Source organism: Dasypus novemcinctus, chromosome 31, assembly GCF_030445035.2.
Source record: "Dasypus novemcinctus isolate mDasNov1 chromosome 31, mDasNov1.1.hap2, whole genome shotgun sequence".
Lineage (NCBI taxonomy): Eukaryota > Metazoa > Chordata > Mammalia > Cingulata > Dasypodidae > Dasypus > Dasypus novemcinctus.
The window spans coordinates 8,747,829-8,770,031 of NC_080703.1; the positions used below are offsets into that span (position 1 = coordinate 8,747,829).

At 37.5% G+C, this 22,203-nt stretch overlaps 1 long non-coding RNA gene and 1 pseudogene across 3 annotated transcripts in view; both read left to right on the top strand.

Moving 5' to 3' along the window:
• The window catches only part of LOC139437973 (uncharacterized), a 208,276-nt gene that overhangs the window by 112,961 nt on the left and 73,112 nt on the right, over positions 1-22,203 (top strand). For 2 of the 3 annotated variants that reach the window (XR_011647857.1, XR_011647856.1), the window contains exon 3: positions 11,656-11,786. This is a non-coding gene — a long non-coding RNA (uncharacterized lncRNA). The remainder of the gene's footprint in view (positions 1-11,655; positions 11,787-22,203) is intronic. The other variant, XR_011647858.1, reaches the window with a different exon arrangement.
• LOC105744252 (olfactory receptor 2G2-like) lies at positions 14,243-16,944 on the top strand (annotated as a pseudogene).

Here is a 22,203-nt window from a genome sequence, read left to right on the forward strand (position 1 = left end):
TGGGAGGATTGCATCCAGCATCCATGTGGAATCTGAGCCGCCTCTTGACATAGAGGTGCAATGGACACAACCAATCCAATGTCCACATAGAAAAGGTGGCATTGGATTGAGAAAAGTGGACATGATGGCTGATGGGTATGGGGAAAGGCAGGAAGAGATGAGAGGTGGAGGCGTCTTTGGGACATGGAGCTGCCCTGGATGGTGCTTCAGGGGCAATCACCGGACATTGTAAATCCCCACAGGGCCCACTGGATGGAATGGGGGAGAGTGTGGGCCATGGTGTGAACCGTTGACCATGGGGTGCAGGGATGACCAAAGATATACTTGCCAAATGCAATGGCTGTGTCATGATGATGGGAGGGAGTGTTGCTGAGGGGGGGGGAGAGGTGGGGTGGGGGAGGTAGGGTTCAATGGGACCTTATATATATATATTTTTTTAATGTAATATTATTACAAAGTAAATAAAATAAAATAAAATAAAAAAAAGAGAGAAAAAAAAATTCTGTCCAGGCACATTTATCTCATCTAGTCTTGATGAGTATAGGTACCCCTGCTCTCCTTTGGTTACTGAAAACTATCACTTTCAGTTTGTTTGTATCCTTGGTCTAAGGTGAATCTCCTGCAGATGGCGTATGGCTGGGTCATGATTTCTTACCCGTTCTGTCAGCCTATGTCTTTGTTTGGGGAGTTTAATCCATTAACATGAAATGTTATTACTGTAAAGGCATTACTTACTTCAACAACTTTATCTTTTGGCTTTCATATGTCATATCTTATTTTTGGTTACAATTTCATATAGTCTTTACTTCTACACTCTCCTCCAAGCCACTCTTTCTTGTCTTTTCTTTTCTAGCTGCAGAAGTCCCTTTAATGCTTCCTGTAAAGCTGGGTTTTGGTTTACAAATCTCCTAAATTCTGTTTATCTGTGAATATTTTAAATTCACCATCATATCTGAAGGATAGTTTTGCTAGATGAAGAATTCTGGCTGGCTGTTTTTCTCTTTCAGTACATTGATTATGTCATACCTTTGCCTTCTCACCTCCATGATTTCTGAAGAGGAATCCACATGAAGTCTTATTGGATATCCCTTGTATGTGATGTTTTGTTTATAACCTTGCTGCTTTTGGAATTTTCTTATCTTTGGCATTTGTCATTCTGAATATTATGTTTTGGTGTAGGCCTATTTGGATTTATTCAAATTGGAGTACACTGGGCTTCTTGGACACATATATTCATGTCTTTGATGAGAGTTGGGAAATTCTCATCCATTAATTCCTCAAATACTCTTGCTGCTCCTTTTCCCTTCTCTTCTCTTTCCAAAATTCCCATAAAACCTATGTTGTGCACTTCATATTTTTTAACTCCTTGAGCCCCCACTCAATTTTTTCAAGTATTTTCTCTCTTTTTCTCTCTTTTCAATTTATGCTTCTGTCTACATAATCGACATAGTTAATTATTTTTTCCATGATTTCAAATCTTCTGGTTTATGCCTCTGCTGTACATTTGGTCTCACTTATTGTGTCTTTCATTCCCATAAGCTCTGCTATTTTTCTATCCAAGGTTTCAAATTTTTCTTTGTGCTCATCCAGTGTCTTCATAATGTCTTTTATTTCTTTAGTAATGCTGCCCTTCAACTCCATCATTTGTTTTAGAATATTTGTAAGAACCTCATTGATGAGTTGTTTCAAGTCCTGTATATTGTCTGGAGCTTTGATTTCTTTCTTTGCCTGAGTCATATCTTCCTATTTCTTAGTATGGCTTGTAAGTTTTTGCTGATGTCTAGGCATCTGCTTATGATGCTGAGTTTACTCTGATGTGCAGTTTCTCTCTCTTACCAAGGGATTTACTTGTAAGTAGCTGTGTGCTACCACTGTTCTTTGATTCTTGGTTCAATGTCTTCTAGATACTTAGGACTGCCCCTGCTTAACTGCTCAACCCATGGCTAAGGACCCAGTAATGGTGTGTAGGCCATTTCCCAAGGGCTTTGTAGAGGATGGCAGTAAAGGCATTTGATTGCCTCTTTTATTTCTTTTATTATAACTTTCCCCTCCTTTTCATGCATTTTTCTGTTCTGTCATGAGATGTCATGCATTGGCAGACCTCTTAGCTTAGACTCCAGATGTTAGGGGGTAATACATTCACTGAATCCTACCTGAGCTGGACTTGCAGAAGCATTGTCCTCAGAACAGGCCAAGCCTTTCAACAAAGTTTCTCAGAATTGTTCTCCTCTCTTGGCTGGCTTCACCACCCCCCCCCCCATCCCTCTGCTTCCTCATCAACCAGCCCAGGGCAGTAGAGTGGATGTTTAAAAAGGCAAATTATCTTTAGCTCCCTGCCAGCTTTAGGGACAATTTCATGACACCACCTGGTTTAGAAGTGTGTGACCCCTGAGAAAAAGTAGACCAAGTTCATTGGCCAAATCTGGATTTGCTGTAGACTGTATCCCTCCATCTCCTTTTACTGGGGAAGAGGAGCCCTACAACCTCCTTAGTCTGAAGTCATGGGAGCCCACATCCACTGCAGTTTGCAGACAGCTGTTTGCTTCAAGGGGAGGGATGGATTTTTCCATCCAGCCAAGACTTCTTTCCTTCTCCCCTCTCTCTTCTCTCTCACCTTACTCCTGGTGTCCTGAGACCCAAAGAAATATTCTAGAGAGTCTCTCCTCTCCTCCAGCTATTTTTCTGGGAGACAGGTCATCCCTCTCCCTCTTTAATCCTCCATCTTTACCTGGGTGTTTTAAGCACTCTCAATATTAACACATCAAAACTAAAATCACAAGCTCTCTAAGTTTCTATTTGCTCTTCACTGTTCCTGATATCAGAATAGGGAACACATTCTGTCACCTGTGACAGCATGTTTACCCTTTTCCTCCCTCTCACTTGTTTTATGTAACCTTCCACAATATTGTAGATTTTACCTTTTAATTGTGTCGCTAGCATATCCACTTCTTTCCAGTTTGTTTCAACCACCTGTCATGTAGAAAACTAGACATGGATAATCAATTAAGTAATTAATCAAGCATATCCTTTATCCTTTCATACATTACTAGGTGCATGTAATTCTAATACATCATGGGACTTTGCATTATTTCCTTCTTTAAAAAATGGGTTCATGTATTATAGAAGCACTGATGGCACATATGTGAACAAATAGCAACCATGCCTTAATAGAGAGGTACATGCTGTAGCAGTTTGATATTATTTATGAATTTAAAAAAAGATATTTGATTATGTTTGTAAACTGGTCTATTCCTCTGGGCATGACACCTTTTGATTATTTTGGATTCACCTGAGATGACCTTTGATAAAATTATTTTAAGATTTTGGCTTTGATTAGACAATGTCATAAAGGTGACTCAGTTTGAATCCACACCCACTTTGTTGGCTACATAAATGGATATTCAATCAAGGAGATACACTGAAACAGATATGTGAGAAGAGAGGAAGGGAACACCATAGACACAAAAGAGGATCCTGAAGCCCCAGGATGAGAGATGAACCATTTGCCTGATAGTTTATAGCTGACCTTGTAAAGAGAACAGAGTAGCTGAGCCCAGAAAGAAATCAGTCCTGGGAAGAGAGAAGAGTGCTTCAGCCTAAGTTGAGATTGGGAGAAGCTGGGGCCACAGGACCTTAAGAGGAAAGAGGAAGGCTGAACTCTTGCAGAGGTGGCCCACTATCTTGCTTCAACATTTGACAACAGAGTTTGGTGAGGAAGTAACCTTGAATTGGATTCTTTAGGGTCTTGGAACTGTAAGCTTGTATCCCAAATAAATACCATTTATAAAAGCCAACAGATTTCTGGTCCTTTGTATCATCACCCCTTTCACTGACTAATACAGAATTTGGTAACAGGAGAGTGGGTTCATGCTTTTGCAATTACCAAAATGCTGGATTGGTTTTAAAAATGGGTAAGGGGTATTTCTGGAGGAATTATGAGATGCTTGATGGAAAAGGCCTAGACTGCTTTGAAGCAACTGTTGGTAGGGATGAATGCTAAAGAGACTTTTGATGGGCCTTAGAAGGAAATGATAGAAGTATTACTGGAAACTGGAGAAAAGGTGATTTGTGTTTTAAAGTCATAGAGAACTTAACAAGGTTGCTCCTGATGTTATATGGAAGGCAGAATTTGAAAATTACAAACATGGAAATTTAACCAAGGAGATTTCCAAACTAAATGTGGAAAATGCAGCCTGGCTTCTCCTTGCTTCTTATAGCAAAATGTTAGAAGAAAGAGATAAGCTGATAACTGAATTATTGGGCACAAATTGAACAGAAACTGATTCTGGAAATTCCAAGTCTCTGGAAATCAAGCCCCAAGATGATAGTTGCCCACTTGAGGAATTAAACTTGGAACTTGTAAGTCAGGATTGAAAATGCAGATATTCAGAAAAGACTTGTGGAAAGTTTTACTTTCTGATGGCTTTGACCCCTGCTTCCTGAATGCTAAAACAACAAGATTTTGAGAGAGCTGTATGAACAAAACCATTGTCAGCCCGGACTAAAAGGGATATGGAGGGTGAGATGAAAGGGCAAACAGCTTTAAGAGGAAAACCATGGAAGCTGAGGTCTGGAATTAAGACATCTCCTTGAGGCAAGAGAGGAACCCCACCCATGAGCACAGAAAGGGTGAGTTTATTACAGCATTTGAAGAGGGTGGATGTTCCCATCCACTCCTCAGGGTAATTTTTGCTACACCAGGCTACAGAAAGAGTAGAGCATGTTCCCCAAGGGTTGGGGAAAGTGAGGTCAACACCACAGTGCTCTGAGAGGGGTGGACTGTTCCCCTAGGTTGGGGAAAATGTGGCCATCACCCCAATGTTCTTGGAGGGTCAGGTCTGGAGCTCAGTCATCTTGCAGATGCTTGATGAGGGTGGAACCAAGAAAATGCCCATTGGGGTGGTGGACTTGGCCCAGTGGTTAGGGCATCTGTCTACCACATGGGAGGTCCATGATTCAAACCCCAGGCCTCCTTGACCCATGTAGAGCTGGCCCATGCACAGTGCTGATGCATGCAGAGTCCCATGCCACACAGGGGTGTTCCCCACATAGGGGAGCCCCATGTGCAAGGAGTGTGTCCCATAAGGAGAGCTGCCCAGCATGAAAGAAAGTGCAGCCTGCTCAGGAATGGTGCTGCACACACCAAAAACTTACACAACAAGATGACACAACAAAAAGAAACACAGATTCCCATGCCACTGACAACAACAGAAGCAAAGAAGATGCAGCAAATGGACACAGAGAACAGACAACTGGGGTGGGGGGAAAGGGGAGAGAAATAAATGAATAAATAAATCTTTAAAAAAAAAAGAAAATGCCCATTGGGCAAGCCTATGGAAAGACTGGGCCAACATGTGGCTCCGAGGTTGAGAAAAAATAATCATTTTAAGAATGACTCTCAGATTTTGAAATCTAATGAAGTGTGCCCCTCAGGTTTTTGGAACTGTAGGGGACCTGTGACTCATGTGTCCCTCCCAAATTCTCCTTATGGTAATGCAAATGTTTATTCTTTGTCTGTGTCTTTGTATACAGAAGCAGATAAATGGTTTTATTGGTTTCACAGATCTACAGTCAGAGGGGACTTTTCCTCAAGACAAACTATATTTAATCTGTAACTGCAATGTGACTTCGTGTTTTTTTAAAGATTTATTTATTGATTGATTTTTAATTTCTCTCCCCTTCCCCACCCTCCCCCCCAATTGTCTGTTTTGTGTGTCCATTCGCTGTGTGTTCTTCTATGTCCACTTGTATTCTTGTCAGTGGCACCAGGAATCTGTGTCTTTTTGTTGTGTCATCTTGCTGCATCAGCTCTCCATGTGTGCAGCACCACTTCTGGACAGGCTGTACTTTTTCATGCTGGGTGGCTCTTGTTATGGGGCACACTCCTTGCATGTGGGGTTCCCCTACATGGGGGACACCCCTGCATAGCATGGCACTCCTTGTGTGCATCAGCACTGTGCATGGGCCAGCTCACCACATGAGTCAGGAGGTCCTGGGTTTGAACCCTGGACCTCCCTTGTGGTAGGTGGGTGCTCTGTCTGTTGAGCCAAATCTGCTTCTCCAATGTGACTTTGCACTTAGGATTACTAATTGAAAGGATTTAAGGTTTTTTGAATATTGTAATGTCTTTTTGGAATTCAGAAGGTAGAGTGCAGCAGTTTGATATTATTTATGAATTTTTAAAAAAGATGTTTGTTTGTGTTTATAAACTGGGCTGTTCCTCCAGGCATGATATCCTTTGATTGTATTAGACTCACCTGAGATAGCTTTGATTAAATTATATTAAGATTATGGCATTGATTTGACTATGTTTTAGAGTACTCAGTTTGAGACCTTGCCCCCTTTGTGGGCTATGTAAACAGATATTCAATCAAGGAGACTCACTGAAGCAGATATGTGAGAAAAGAGGAAAGGAACTACATAGACACGAAAGAAGATCCTGCAACCCCGGAAAGAGAGATGAGTCATTTGCCTGATGGTAACAGCTGACCTTGTGAAGAGACCAGAGCAGCCAAGTCCTTAAAGAAACAAGCCCTGAGAAGAGAGATGAGTCCTCCAGCCTCCAGCTGAGATCAAAAGAAGCTGGGACAACAGAGCCTTAAAAGGAAAGAAGAAGACTGAACTCACAGATGTCCCCCACCATCTTGCATCAACATCTGGCAGCAGAATTTAGTGAGGATGTAACCTTGAGTAGGGCTCTTCAGGGCCTTGTAACAGATTTTACCCCAAATAAATACCCTTTATAAAAGCCAACAGATTTCTGATATTTTGCATCAGCAACTTTTTGATTGACTAATACTGCTAATGCTCCAGCTACATTCATTGTTAGATTTTCACAATATTATATCTATTATGAAAAAAAAAATAGAAGTCAAATATAAGGGAAAATTCTTTCATTTCAACAAATTGTTAGGTATCTTCCTCAGTCTAACAAAAGGCTGTTAAGTTTTAAAAAATTATTTGGATTTTTGGCACCAAATTGATATTGTTGTAAAATAACACTATCTAAACAGTGAAGCCTCATCTTGAAGAAGAAGAAAAGAATTATGTTACTATTTGCTAATGACATATATTAATATATGTATAAGAAAGTAAAAAACATACAGGTGAGTTTTAAAGAGGTTACCAACTTGTATAGGAGCCAAATAATCTTCAGGTAGTATGATCCATTTTAAGGCCAAGAGTAAATTTCCTTAAAAGTTACTAGAAGAGTCAGCAGATAGATTTGCACAATAAAGCAGGGCATGGTTAGAAAGGAAATGCTCTCCTTTGTACTGAGGAAGTAAGTCTCAGAATTCTGAGGAAACTGAGAAATGGAGAAGCAAAAAAGATTTTTTCCCCTTACAATGTAGATTTTGGAAATTGTTTCTATGTATGAATGATAATTAGGGAACCATACGAGAATGAAGATTCTCCTATTTCAAATAACTCAATTTTTACAACTGAGGTGCTTTAATATAAGAGGAACAGGAATAGAATTACTCATTTAAAGTCTGCTTAGAAATGTAAAATGGATATTTTAAAGTAGTGAGAACAACACACAGTACAAGAATGCCTGATATTTGTTGTTCACTTAAAATTCAGTCAGTAGCTAACTTGCTACTCTGTGCCAGTTACTTGAGGGATTTATGCATGGGGCTATTTCTCTATAGACCACTCAATCACACTCTTTTTCTACTGCCTCACACAGGCATTATTTGCAAGTGATTACAAACATGCCAGGTTAAGTTGCTGACATCTTACTGCAATACAGCAGAGTTCTCTTATTTTTTTTTCCATGACCATTTCCCAGGATCCTCTGTTATGGACATTTTAATGAGCTACATATTTCCCATAGAGCTACATATTTCCCTATCTGGGGAATGATGATGCCACATCAACAAACACTTTTTTCTTTCTTTTCTTCCCTGCATAAGCCCCAAGCCTATCCAGGAGATAAGTCATGGGGTTTTCCACTTTCAAGTTTTGTCTTATGAGTGAAGAAATTGGGTTTAGTATTTCCAAACACATTCCCAGCAAGCTCCAACATCTAATTTGAAAGTCACTTGATTCTTTCCATTATTTGGAATAGGCATATCTGTGTTATACCCTTGGCTGCATGTACCAAGAGCAATATCTCCTGGAGCTGTTGCAGAGAGATTCAATCTCCAGAGAGAGAGAGCTTCCAGCCAAGTGTGAACGTTATGACACTTCATCCTCATAACTTCACCTGTGCACCAACCTCACACAAGATGATTTTGACATACTCTCACACTCTTCCAGAGAAGTGAGAAAGATAAACGGTCACCTTTCTAGATGTACTGACATCCAAATTGTGCTGGAAATTAATAGCAGGTCTCTGTAACAACCAGACTGCTTCTCTTTCTCAGAATTTTATATTTGTTGCCTAATTTGGCCCTTCTCTAATAATTCCTGAGACAATGGGGCACTGACCTAGGAATGCTGATTTATTTCCTCTTAGAACATAGGCAGCTGGACATACCATGAACACAGAAGTGACTCCTGAGGTCAGATGCATTTTACAGCATGGAAGTAAGTGTACAGAAAAGTTTGATGAGTGGCACAACCATGATGGTAAGGTTGCTTTATTGTACATGAAACTACTATGAAGTTAAAGCTGCTAAAGAGAATCCAGATGGTAGATTTCAAATTATCCTTTCATGTTGTTTCAGAGTATTTCAGAATGGTTTCTCTTATAAAGTAGAAATACAGGGTTTGTTTGTTTTGTTTTGTTTTATGTCCAACACCACCTCTGTGAAACGTCATCAAAGTAGGGTTTAAATTGATCATACCTGAGATTTTATATTGTTCATGAAGGAAAAAAATCCTCTGACCCTAAGCTTTCTTCATGTACTATACATTAATAAATGACATTGTCAACATCTAGAGGCAGTATTGTTAATATAAAGAGGAGAAAAACCAGGATATATATTATCTGCTCAATCAATAGATCTTACCTATGGACTATAAAAATTCCCAGGAATTGAGCTCCTAAAGGAGGTTAAGAAATAGCAAACATCTCAACATACCATATCCTCTGCCCTTTATATAATTGCAGCCTCCATCTCCTGAGCAGCTCAGGGGTACAATCACTGCTATAGACAATTAAATGATTACCATTTTTCTTCTACATTATTATACTGTTTTGTTCTCATGCTATAGCACCTAATCTCCTGGTCCTATTGAGAAGATATTTGGGCCCAATTTTAAAAATTGTTTTCAGTGCAACTTTTTATTTTTAATTTTTAAAGAAGATTTAGATTGCATAAAATGTTATATTGAAAATATAGGGGACTCCCATATTCCTCAATCCCTCTCCCCTCCACATTTTTCTCCATTAGCAACATCTTTTTTTAAAAAAAGATTTATTTATTTATTTCTCTCCCCTTCCCCTGCCCCCCACCCCAGTAGTCTGCTCTGTGTCTATTTGCTGCGTGTTCTTCTTTGTCCGCTTCCGTTGTTGTCAGCAGCACAGAAATCTGCGTTTCTTTTTGTTGCATCATCTTGTTGTGTCAGCTCTCCGTGTGTGCTGTGCCATTCTTGGGCAGGCTGCACTTTCTTTCACACTGGGCAGCTCTCCTTACCGGGCTCACTCCTTGCGTGTGGGGCTCCCCTAGGCAGGGGACATCCCTGCATGGCACGGCACTTCTTGCGCCCATCAGCACTGAGTGTGGGCCAGCTCCACACGGGTCAAGGAGGCCCGGGATTTGAACCGTGGACCTCTCATGTGGTAGATGGATGCCCTAACCACTGGGCCAAGTCTGCTTCCCCAACATCTTTTTTTAGTGTGGTATATTTGTTACAATTTGTGAATGCATATTGAAACATTGCTACTAACCATGCTCTATAGTTCACATTATGGTTTATACATTGTACCACAAAATTTTATAGGTGTTGGCAAAATTTATAATGCCTGATATCTGTTATTGCAATATCATGCAAAACAATTCCATGACAAGTGACAAGATGTGTGGGCTACTGGCCTAGAGTTATCCCTGGATTAAAAAAACAAAAAACCTTTAAATTTAGGTTCTTTTGTTGGTTTTTTGGAAAGTAAAAAAGAGCCTTCCAGACTAGACTAGATGGATGAATGATTTTTAGCAACATTTATATACTCAACAAGTATTTTAAGGAGAATAATAACTTATGTGTTCAGCTCTATGGCAGTACTTGCAGCCCATGAGCTGCAACCACATGGTGAAAAAAATGATATATTATTTTCAAAGTGAAAAATAATCCATGCTATGGGATAAGCCACAATACAGGGTTTACATAATTTGCTGATTCATGTGAGATTTCTGATGGAGACAACCAAGAGAAATAAACTGGGGAAGTGGGGCTAGAGGCAGTCTTCCACAAGTTAGCAGAAAGTGACTAATTCCACAAGAGAGAAGAGCACCAGATGGGTATGTGGAGTTAGGAGTGAGGTCCAGCACAAGGGAAGATGCAGCTTTTATCCATGTTAATGATACATGCAGACAGGACACTGTTAGACATGAAATGAGCCAGAAGTTTGCAAATACTTAGAGGCAGATATTTGAGGACAGAGTATATGCAATGCTCAATTTATTCTGAGCAGCTCATTCTGAGTGTTGAATGAATTAGTGTTCCTAAAAAGTGAGGTGTGACTATCAGGACACAACAGTATTGCAAGAATTTAGAAAACCTTAGCCCATGGGATGCTCCCTGTGGATTGGTTCTAGGAAAAGATCCAAAAAGTGTGCACCTTAGGAAATCTTTTTTGTTGCCTAGTCCAAAAGTTTGTGTCATACCATGGTTTAGGGCCCATGCCCTAAATTGCCTGGGAGTCATGGAAAGGATAGCCGCACTGAAAGAAGAAAGAGAAATACATACCAGGCCTTTGGGAAGACCTGGGTGGGTAAGATATGTTGTCCCTTTGAAGCGGCTCCTTAACTATTATTGGTGGAAGAGGCAATTATTAACGTGATTCACTGGGTCTCAATTAGACAACCTAGTTCTTTCTAAGATGCATTTTTATAATTAGGGAAATCAATCAATCTACAAAAACCTTCTAGGGTAATTTAAAGTTTTAATGATGATGTTTGGTACAGATATTTCATAGCATTTTACTAAAAATGAAAATTGATTACAATATAATGTTTCGATTTCTTGTCTTATGTGGTAATATCTTGGATTCTTTATTTTGTTGTGTATCTTTAATTCATGAATTTTTCATCATATTTGCAATTGTTTTTATTTTTAACTAAAATTAAAATTGATTTTTAATTATTTTGCTTCTCATAAGATTTATTTTGTAGTATTTTTGTAACTTCTTTAACTTATTTCCTTTATTTGTTTACTGAGAAGTTTAGAATATTCTTATATTTTGATATTCAAATTTCTTATGTATGATATATTCTAACACTTTCTAATTGAAATTTTGGCACCTAAACTTTTGTTACTGATTTCATTTTTACCAGTGATGAATTAGAAAATATAAAGATAAAAAATTCTACTCTATGTGTAATCAATGTTTTCAAAAAAACTTGGCCAATGACACAAACTTCATATCACCTGCATTCTTGCTTTATATCATTTGTTATATTTTATGCATGAAAACTTATCAGTGGTGTCTTTAGTGTGAATTGTGTAATATATGGTTATAAACTAACTGAAAAACTACTGCTTTACCAGAAGATGCCACTATGTGCCTTGCCATGTGACAGAGGATTCCAAGATCACCCAGCAGCCATTTTTCAGGAAGAAAGCATCCCCTGATGATGACTTCATTTGGACATTTTTCTCAGTCTCACAACTGTAAGCATGTGAGTTAATATAAATTCCCATCATGAAAGCCAAAAAAATAACTGCTTTAGCTTTGAAATTAGCTTTCATGGTATTACAAAGTGACCTTCTGATGTCAAGAACAATTACTAACTGAAATTTAGGATATTTATAATTTTGCTGCTTGACTTTTTAATGTCATCTTCTTAATATATTTTTATTTTTTCTTTCTATTGCAGTCTCTGCAAGTTACTCAAGCTCATCCTTATTTAATCTCTATTGTTGCCTTTCTAAAAATGTTTCCATCTCCCTAACAATTTTTAGTTCCTTAATTTATTTAAATATCTCAGCCAATTTTGCCTTTTATTTATTTATTTATTTTAAAAGATTTATTTATTTATTTATTTATTATCCCCCCCCTCCCCTAGTTGTCTGTTCTTGGTGTCTATTTGCTGCGTCTTGTTTCTTTGTCCGCTTGTGTTGTCGTCAGCAGCAGGGGAAGTGTGGATGACGCCATTCCTGGGCAGGCTGCTCTTTCTTTTCACGCTGGGTGGCTTTCCTCATGGGCGCACTCCTTGCACGTGGGGCTCCCCCATGCGGGGGACACCCTTGCGTGGCACGGCACTCCTTGCGCGCATCAGCGTTGCGCATGGCCAGCTCCACACGAGTCAAGGAGGACCGGGGTTTGAACCACGGACCTCCCATATGGTAGACGGACGCCCTAACCACTGGGCCAAAGTCCGTTTCCCCAATTTTGCCTTTTAAATCTGGTTTTGTTTCAAATCTCGTTTCAATAAATCCAGGTTTTTTTTTGTATTTTTCAGAGTTTGTAGGAAAATTTCACCTTTTCAATATTTATACTGTTTATTGGAGCAAGTCTCCTTCAAATGCACATTCTTTATCCACCTTTTGTCTCTTATGAGCCTTCTTACCTTTTGTTATTTTTGTGTGTTTTACCTTGTTTTAATACAATAGATTTTATAGTGTATGAAACTGAGGTATTGTTTTTTTAAAAATATTTTTTATATATCCTTAATCTTTGGGAGAAGACAGCAATTCAGGATTACTCTTTCCCCAAATATATTGGGAGAGTGTGTTTTGCTTTTTTCTTCAAAGGTTTTCTGGGTGTGATTTTACCTGGATTTTTAAAACTTGAATTGGAGAATAAGTGTTGGTGATTTTTAGTTTATCTTACGTCTTGCAGTCACTTGGTGGGAAAGTATAGTGGATATCTGGAAGTTTCATTCTAACATAATTTTCCCAATAACTTTTCTCCAAAATAAATAACTTTTCTCTGGAACTATATCTAGCTCCCCCTAGCTCCTAGCCATGCCACTTATCAACAGAGCTAATTTTCCCAGCAAGGGAGAAATCTATATGGAAACACTCCTCTAATAGGATATTTGATGTTCCATGGTCTTCTTCATTCTACAATTTATTTTTCCATGGTAAGTGATACATTGGATGGTGCTTAGCAAAGAGGGCTTTTCTCTCTGTATCCAAGTGTTTTTCATTAAATTTCAATGTATCAGGCACATGATGTATGGACCATGTGCATTAGACTTATGGGAGTTTCACAGTTTTAGGACTGTTCCTATTTAGAGATATTTTTCATTTTATTTTCTTCTGTTATAGTTAATAGATTTAAATTAAGAAGTTATGGAAATATTGTTTTCACTCAGCCAATATCTATGACTCTTTAAAAACACAGTGTTTTTTAGAATTAATTTCAAACTTTTGTATGATCAGTCACATGATATTTGCAACGAGTAATGAAGATATATGATATATTAAGAAAAATCCTATAATTAAGCAAGTTCAAGTTAAATAGTATGTATGTGCAGATTTAATTACTTTCCTTGTATTCTGCCATGGAAAAATGCCTGGATAATCCTATTGTTTACTTTGAAGACTTTAATGATTCATAATGAATGGGAATATGTTTATCATGGAAATATATGTGCTTGGAATATAAAGCCAGATACCTGGGTGGAAAATAAACAAGGTAATAAGATATTGTAGTATGTTTTCATTTTTGGAATGAAAATATTGAGTTGAAGTTGATGGCAAGTTGCCACATTTGTAAGTGTCCCTTAACCACATTAATACTATTAATAAGGGTAGAACCACATGTGCTTATGGCAATTACAATTCATGAGGGATTATAAATTTGAGGTTTATAGCAGAATGAGGATGAGATCACAGGTAGATGGATAAGGATTATAGGATTCAGATTATAAATTCAGGACATTTAACTATGTCATGTCACTAAATATTTAACAGGGTTGAGCAAATCATTTTATGTCCCATGGATCTATCACAGGAATTTCTCTATCAGTGTTGCTCGTTCTACTTAAGTTCTACCTAAGACATCACAATGGACCCTTGAAGAGTATGTGGTGGTATGCCTTTTCCTGATGAATCTATGAATAACTATGAGGTGCTGGCAATTACTATCCTTGCATCATTTCAGATATTCATAAGAACATGCCCCCCCCAGAAATAATAGGATAGATATAGTGAGAAGTTAGCAAAGTTAACTTTCATTTAATACTAGGAGATCTGACCATATCTCCTGGGGTTGAAAAGAACTGGCTCTCCTGTCTTCATTTTTATATTGCTTAAGTGAATTTAGTTAATAAAATGGAGATATTATGGGGATCTACAAAGGTCAGAGGGAAGAAAATAAGATTTATCAAGAAAATGTCATATCCAGAACTGAAGTTATCACAGAGGATCTATTTAAACAAAGAGGGTCTCTAATATTATAGATACTTTTTTTCCATGTTATTCAAAATAATTAAAATATTATTTTCAAAATAATTTAATTGAAGATATACTCATGAAATTAAAAAATATATATATTTTGAAATTTCATTCCAACATGAAGTAATTGGAATTGCTTTGGGGAAATGTTAAATATTAATTATCATCACCAGAATTTATATTCAGGAGAATTAGAAAGGTTTCTTTTTGCACCATATTTTATGGCATCTCTTCATTCATTCACTTGATGATGATATCAACTATCTACTAGTTGACTTGAGCTGTTTCAGACTCTCCTGGGAAAATCAAAGGAGTATAAAATGATGGATATAACTTGTGCAGACTGCCAAATGGATTTTTGAGAGAGTACTGTGGACATGGATGCTGTGAGATCACCAGCTATTGTGAAGAAACTGACATACACCTTACTCAAATCAAGTACTTAAAAACAAAGGTATTGGAAGTGTGTAATATTAAAGGGCTATTTTATTTTTCTGCAGAATTGAGGGAAGTCTCCTTAGTAACACTGGATTGGAAGAAAGGCCTGGTCTTTCTGTAGTACCTCCATAATTAATAGCTTACTGAGTAGTGTCATTTCATAAATCAGATATGGTTTCTTCATTTGGAATTAAAGATCCTTTTACTTGCTTGCTTCCTTCCTTTCCAGGGAGCACATTTTGCATTCACACTTTGAATGATGGTTAGAAGGCAAATGATTCTAGGAAAAGAAATTTAAATATTTAAAGATGTATAACTAACAGATACCATTTCATTTCCTAAAAATCAAAAGGATCCTTGGTCTCTAAAAACAGAAACAGGCAAAAACCAAGAAAAACAAATAAAAAGCAGCAGTGGAAGGAATAAGAAACATAGATAGTGAGTTGAATCAAAATCAATTTTACATGCATTCAGAAGAAATGCACCCAAACTTTACATTTCTTGGTAAACAGATGCATTTTTACAGGTCATGTAAGCTCTCAGGCATTGTTTTATAGTTAATGATAATCACATCCAATTTATTTCAGCAATGTAACCTTAGAAATTTCCACAATTCTTCATGATGAGAGATATTTTTCCATAATAGAAAATTTCTTAAAAATTCAGTTTTCTAATTTTAGTTGGAATCATCGGAATTTCCTCCTTCCTGTAACTAGAAAGATATGTTAAAATATGAAGGGTAAATTTGGTGGGATTGGAAAGAAACAATGGTCTAAAGTGTTTCCTATAGCAGATGATGTTGTTTATTAATATGCCCATTGTTCTCTATTTTGAAGAAAATTAAAAGACCACAAAGAAGTCAAATGGGTAGATTGAACACACTAGGAAAAATGGATCGATGGAAGTTACTAGCTCTAAGGACACAAACTCATACCAATTTAACATAGGACACTTTTATGAGAGGTAACCTTGTCACTCACTTGACCTTGTATAATATGCCATCTTTTCAGCTATGCCTCAGCATTCTGGAAACTACCTCGCAAATAGGGATGGTGAGGAGTACCAATGAGAGCAGCCTGACAGGTTTCGTCCTGTTGGGGTTTTCTGATTATCCTCAGTTACAGAAGACTCTCTTTATAATCATCTTGATCTTGTATTTACTAACAATTTTGGGTAATACAACCATCATACTGATATCTCATCTGGAATCCAAACTTCACATGCCAATGTATTATTTCCTTTCTCATCTTTCCTTCCTGTACCTATGCTTCACCAGCAGTGTGATTCCCCAGCTCTTGGTAAACCTGAGGGATTCCATGAAAATGATTACCTATGATGGCTGCATTGTTCAACTCTATTTTTCCCTTGCACTGGGTTCCACAGAGTGTGTTTTGCTCATAGTGATGTCCTACAATCGCTATGTTGCTGTCTGCCATCCCCTTCGTTACACTGTCCTTATGCATCCCCATCTCTGTATGATCCTGGCCTCTATGGCATGGCTCAGTGGGGTGGCCACAAGCCTGGTACAGTCTAGTCTCACTCTTCAGCTGCCCTTCTGTGGTCATCATCAAGTGGACCATTTCATCTGTGAGGTCCCTGTGCTCATCAAGTTGGCTTGTGTGGACACCACTTTCAATGACGTTGGGCTTTTTGTGGCTATTGTCCTCTTCCTTGTAGTGCCTGTCTCATTCATCCTGGTCTCTTATGGGTACATTGTCCAGGCTATTTTGATGATCAAGTCAGCCTGTGGGAGACAGAAAGCTTTTGGTACCTGCTCTTCCCACCTTTTGGTGGTTATCATCTTCTATGGAACCATCATCTTCATATATCTGCAGCCATCCAAGAGTAAATACAAAGATCAGGGAGTTTGTTTCCCTCTTCTACACTGTGGTGACCCCTATGCTGAACCCTCACATCTATACTCTAAGGAACAAAGAGTTTAAAAGGGCTCTTAAGAAAATTCTAGGAAATATTCTGTGTATAACATTTACATGAATCCCAAAGAATTCCTAAAAGTGATACTGTGATAAAAGCCTTCCAGAAGGACCATACTTTGGTCATTTTATTCCATTTTCTTTTAATTAGTTGCTTATTCAATTTTTAACATACAAAAATACTATGAATATATGCACCTAATCCTGACTTTGCTATGACCCAACCCAGCATACAGTTTAGTATTTACTCAATCTATGCTTCAGTGTCTTTTCTTCAAAATGTATTATTTAAGTAGCAAATGTGAGATTCCTTTTAAATGCTAAACTCTTTTACAAGATTAAAGTGAACAGGCAAACATTCAAGGCATTCATAAAGCCATTTGTTCTGTCCATTTGTAACAATACAGTTGTCAGTCTTGCAGACTCCCCATAACTATAGAAGTGCAAGTAGCTTAATTATTTCCAAAGTAACAGAGCTGGATGTCTGAATCTTAAGCAAACTGTCAAAAAACAAAAGTCTTTTTATTTCACCTTATTGGAACCTGGAAGAGATGTGTAGAGGGGCAAAAACACCATAAGAACTAAAGCCATACATTAAAAATGGTGAACAAAGCCCCTGGAGGGAGCCCAGTTCTCTAATTTTATAATTGAATTCATAAACCATTTCTAACTGCCTAACCATAAATTCTATTTCCTGAGATGAATCACAGCTCTAGAATATTTTGTGTCTTGAAGACACAGGTAATTAATAGCAGTTATTAGTGTTATTTTAACCTATATTATATATATAAAACATTTTTTTCTTCATTTTGAATTTTATTTTCTGGACAAAATCTGAACCAAAGATCTTTCACTATTTACTATTAAACACTGATAGTCATTTCTCCAGATTTCACTCTAAGAATTCTCTTTATGTATGTTCCTTTTCTGAAAATGAAAATTGATTTTGGGAAATTTTGTGTGAATATATGAGTCTACATTCTGCTTTCTTGCATGATGGCAATAACTGAGTTGTATAGACTATTGTAGGCAACAATGGTGGGTTCAAATGTACATCAAAATAAAGAAACATTTTAGTGAGGTGAAAAAGAATATTCTCATCTCACTAGAGTGGGAAGGTCTTGTAAGTCCAAGTGTATTAATCATTTCATTGAAAGAGTAAGCAAGTCAAGGAATGACTGACCCATCACTTATGACTTCTAAGAAGCTGAGAAATGCATTGTCCCAGAGAGACCAAAAGGATGTGAAAGTTTAAGTCAACTAAAGAAGAGTTTTTAAGAATCATATATGTAGAGAGATGAGCATGTTTTTATAACTGAAGTAAACTTAAAATTATGAAAATATTAAAGGAACAAAATAAAATGTAAGATGGACCAAAGATTTATAGTTGAGATGAGATGATAGAAAAATGTCTGACTTGATCAAGGAATAAAGAGTCCTGTATGCCAGCTAAGGAATTGGAACAGTACAAAATAGGAAGCAAAAATCTTGTAGTTAAGTAGATTTGTATTGTATAAGTATGACCTAGGTTAGTGTTTTTATTTATCAAAACTTCCCTTCCTGTCACTGTCTGGGCAGGGGACAGCAGCTGAGTAACTTCCCTTCCCTGGGATCAAGCCAAAACTTTGAGGATTAATTTGCCATGAGAGTTGCTGATAACTGATTTCCCAACTTCTCTTGGATGCATGTTGTGAAGAAAGCAGAGGTAATAATTTAAGGATAGTCCATGAATTATAATAATACATGTTTATTAAAAATTTCAAATACCAAATTCTTTGAAGGAATTTAAAAAAATGTTCTATGATTATTTTTATTCACAACCAATAGTACCACATGCCACTCTGTTGTATCTTGTATGAGGCAACATCAAAATAAAAATCAGGCTATGTCTTTAGAGTTGAGAAAGTTCAAGAAAGTCTTAACCAATATAGGGTCTTGTAAGGACCTGGATATTGAAAGAGGTATAGAATTTAGACTTTTAAAAAACTACATTATTTCAACATGTAATCAACTAATGTTGATGTAATGAAAGAACACCAGACAGAGAAGAGATGTTTTGGTTTTAGTCCTAATACTTCTTATAACAAACACAAATCCCTACACTTATTTTTTTAACTCATTTTAACCGTTATTTAATGAGGCAACTGTATTAGAGCATAAGATATCTTCATTCAGCTTAAAATTTGCAACCAGCATTGGAGACTGAAGAGTTAATAAAGAGCATATTTGAGAAATATTTAGGTGTTATTTGTAATTTTGGGGACTTGATATGAAGGATAAAAAAGATAAACTTAATGATGGTCACATCAATGATGGGCCTAAGTTTCTACCTTGCATGAACTGGGCTGATGATGATGCCATTTACTTTTATTTTATTTTATTTTATTTTATTTTATTTTATTTTATTTTATTTTATTTTATTTATTTAATTCCCCCCCCCTCCCCTGGTTGTCTGTTCTCTGTGTCTATTTGCTGTGTCCTGTTTCTTTGTCTGCTTCTGTTGTCATCAGTGGCATGGGAAGTGTGGGTGGTGCCATTCCTGGGCAGGCTGCATCTTCTTTCATGCTGGGTGGTTCTCCTTATGGGTGCACTCCTTGTGCATGGGGCTCCCCTATGCAGGGGACACCCCTGCGTGGCATGGCACTCCATGCACGCATCAGCACTGCACATGGGCCAGCTCCACATGGGTCAAGGAGGCCCGGAGTTTTAACCGTGGACCTCCCATGTGGTAGATGGATGCCCTAACCACTGGGCCAAGTCCGTTTCCCACCATTTACTTTTAGAAGAAACATAATATTGAAAGCAAGGGCTTAGATTTGAACAAATATCATTTGGGGTGCAAGGAGAGCTGTTCATTTGAAAGTTGAATATGAGGATCTGGTCCTCACTAGAGGAACGTACTCATAATTAATGTAGTGATTAGCAGATGGGTTCACTTAGGGAAGATTAAATCATGATTAGAATTGAGGATGCTGGCTTGATGTTTGAGTAATCCAACATTTAAAAGTTTGGGGGAGGTTACAAAAGAGACAGTAAATCTAAACTTACCTCCAGATGATTTTACTATGAAATTTCTTCACACTAATAAATAAAGATGTTGCTAGTTATGGGGAGTTTTATGATGCAGGTAATCCAAGTTACAGGTGGAAGGATTAACTTTAAAGTGGATGACAGAGATGTTCTTTCTTGTAACTGAAGAGAAGGAGCAAGGAAGCAACACAGACAAGTTTGTTTATTTTTTATGCTGGGAAGTCTGATGACTTCTTTACAAAGTAGGACTTTGAAGAATGATACTGTATTAAAAACAGAATACTCCACGTTAGGGAAATATGTATATCCATTCTCCTTGGTTGATCCCCTGGAGTTAGTTACTTCCTCTACTAATTGTCTGCTGGACACAGGTTACCCCAGAGGGTTTTGTAGATGTGAATAAACATGAACTTGCCATAAAAGGATCCTGCCCATTTCAGATCCCCCTCTCTCTCAAATCTCATTATGACTGAAACAGTTTCTTCAGGCTTTGTTCCTGTGAGAAATATCAGTCTTCAACAGACATTGTTCTGGAGCTAAGTTGCCTGGTGGGTCAGGACCAGGTTTGACACAGAAACACAAAGCTAAGGAAATGCTATATAATGTGCTTTCTGAAGATGTGGAAAATGCCAACACATTTATAGAGTCTTGGTAGTAAGACTTAAGTTGAATTTAGCATTACTTGAGTGCACTTGTGTTTTGAATGGATTTATGAAAGTTATTCAGGTAGCAGCCTTATAGTTTTCTATCTCTGCTGGACATGGTTTGTCATTAATGTAACATGAAATGTTGAGAGAGAAAGTTAAACTCTTTGAATTTCAAGTTATTTTTTCTGCAGTTATGGAAATGTGGCAATTTTCTGTTGCTATTCATAATTACAAGATAGTGCCTGGCAACTTAGTATAATTGATATTTTCACTTTAAGTCGTCTCTTATGGAAAACACAGATGATAGATAGATAGATAGATAGATAGATAGATAGATAGATAGATAGATAGATAGATAGATATAGCTAAATAGATATAGAAACCTAGATACAGAGAGGACAGATGATAGATAAATAGATACTTAGATACATAAATAGTTGCATAGATGTTTACATAAAGAGATACATAGGTAGATACAAACAACATCCTAGAGCACTCAATTCAATGTGGTATTAATCTTCTGTAAAAAAAATTACTTAGGAGAATTACTATACAGTTATACAATTCAAGCTGTGTGTTATTGTAAGCCTTTGAGCTCTGGGCTTTCTTCACCCTCAAATGGAGGAATATTCTAAGTACAATGTCACTAAAATGAATTACTAGGTTTGGTTTTATTGAGCCAGAATAAAATTTTTTCCAGAGCATCATTCATTATTGACTTTATTAATATTGTGGTCTCATTTGTCAGTTCCTCAGAGAGATGTGATTGTGTTTATTGATGCTGACAGGGGTCAGCAAGTTGAGGGATGAAACAGCATAAATCAGAATGTGCACTGGAGAGGACAGTTGCTTACACATCAAATCAGGCCTTTGTCTGCTCAGGTGGGTAACTTTAAAACACATGAGCAGATACTGAGAACCCTAACACCATCAGTCTTGTACTTCCACCTAAAGGCAGGGCAGACACAGAGGAACAAAACATCTGTAAAATGGACTAGACCAGAAGGGACATTTGTCTTATATTGGATCTCTTCAAATTGGGATAAGACATGGCTATGGGTTTTCAGCCTGTTTCAAGGCTTTAAACAGGGAAGTGGCTTGAATGAGCAAGGTTCAGTGTCACAAAAGTAAAGGTAGACTGTGTTCTATACAGAAAGACCCAAACGAGGGTATGTCTTTGGGAAATAGGGCAACTAAAATGCATTAGTTTATGCAACAAACGTTTATCTTTTACTATGCTTCAGACTCCATACAAATTATACATAATAAAATCAGTAAAACATGACCCTTCACTTTAAGAAGCTTGTATTATTAGAAACATACAAATGTAAAGATTTATCTCAGTGGTATCTGATAGGTTCTATGATAGAAGTAGGTTCAGGGTGAAGGATGGTTTTATTAGATAAGAATTGGTAAATCTACCTGGATGGGGCATAGGGGCTGTCATCACTGATCAGAGTCAAGGAAGACTTTGTACGTAAGTGACCAGCATGGAGCCTTGAAATGGGAGGAGATGCTTTTCCTGTGTTGGGAGTTATGGGAGAATATCCTTTCATAGGGAGAAGCCTAAGAAAACATATGACTGAGTGAAAGGAAAGTAGGGGAAGTGCAAACCACTCAAAATGGCAGCATGATAAGATAGA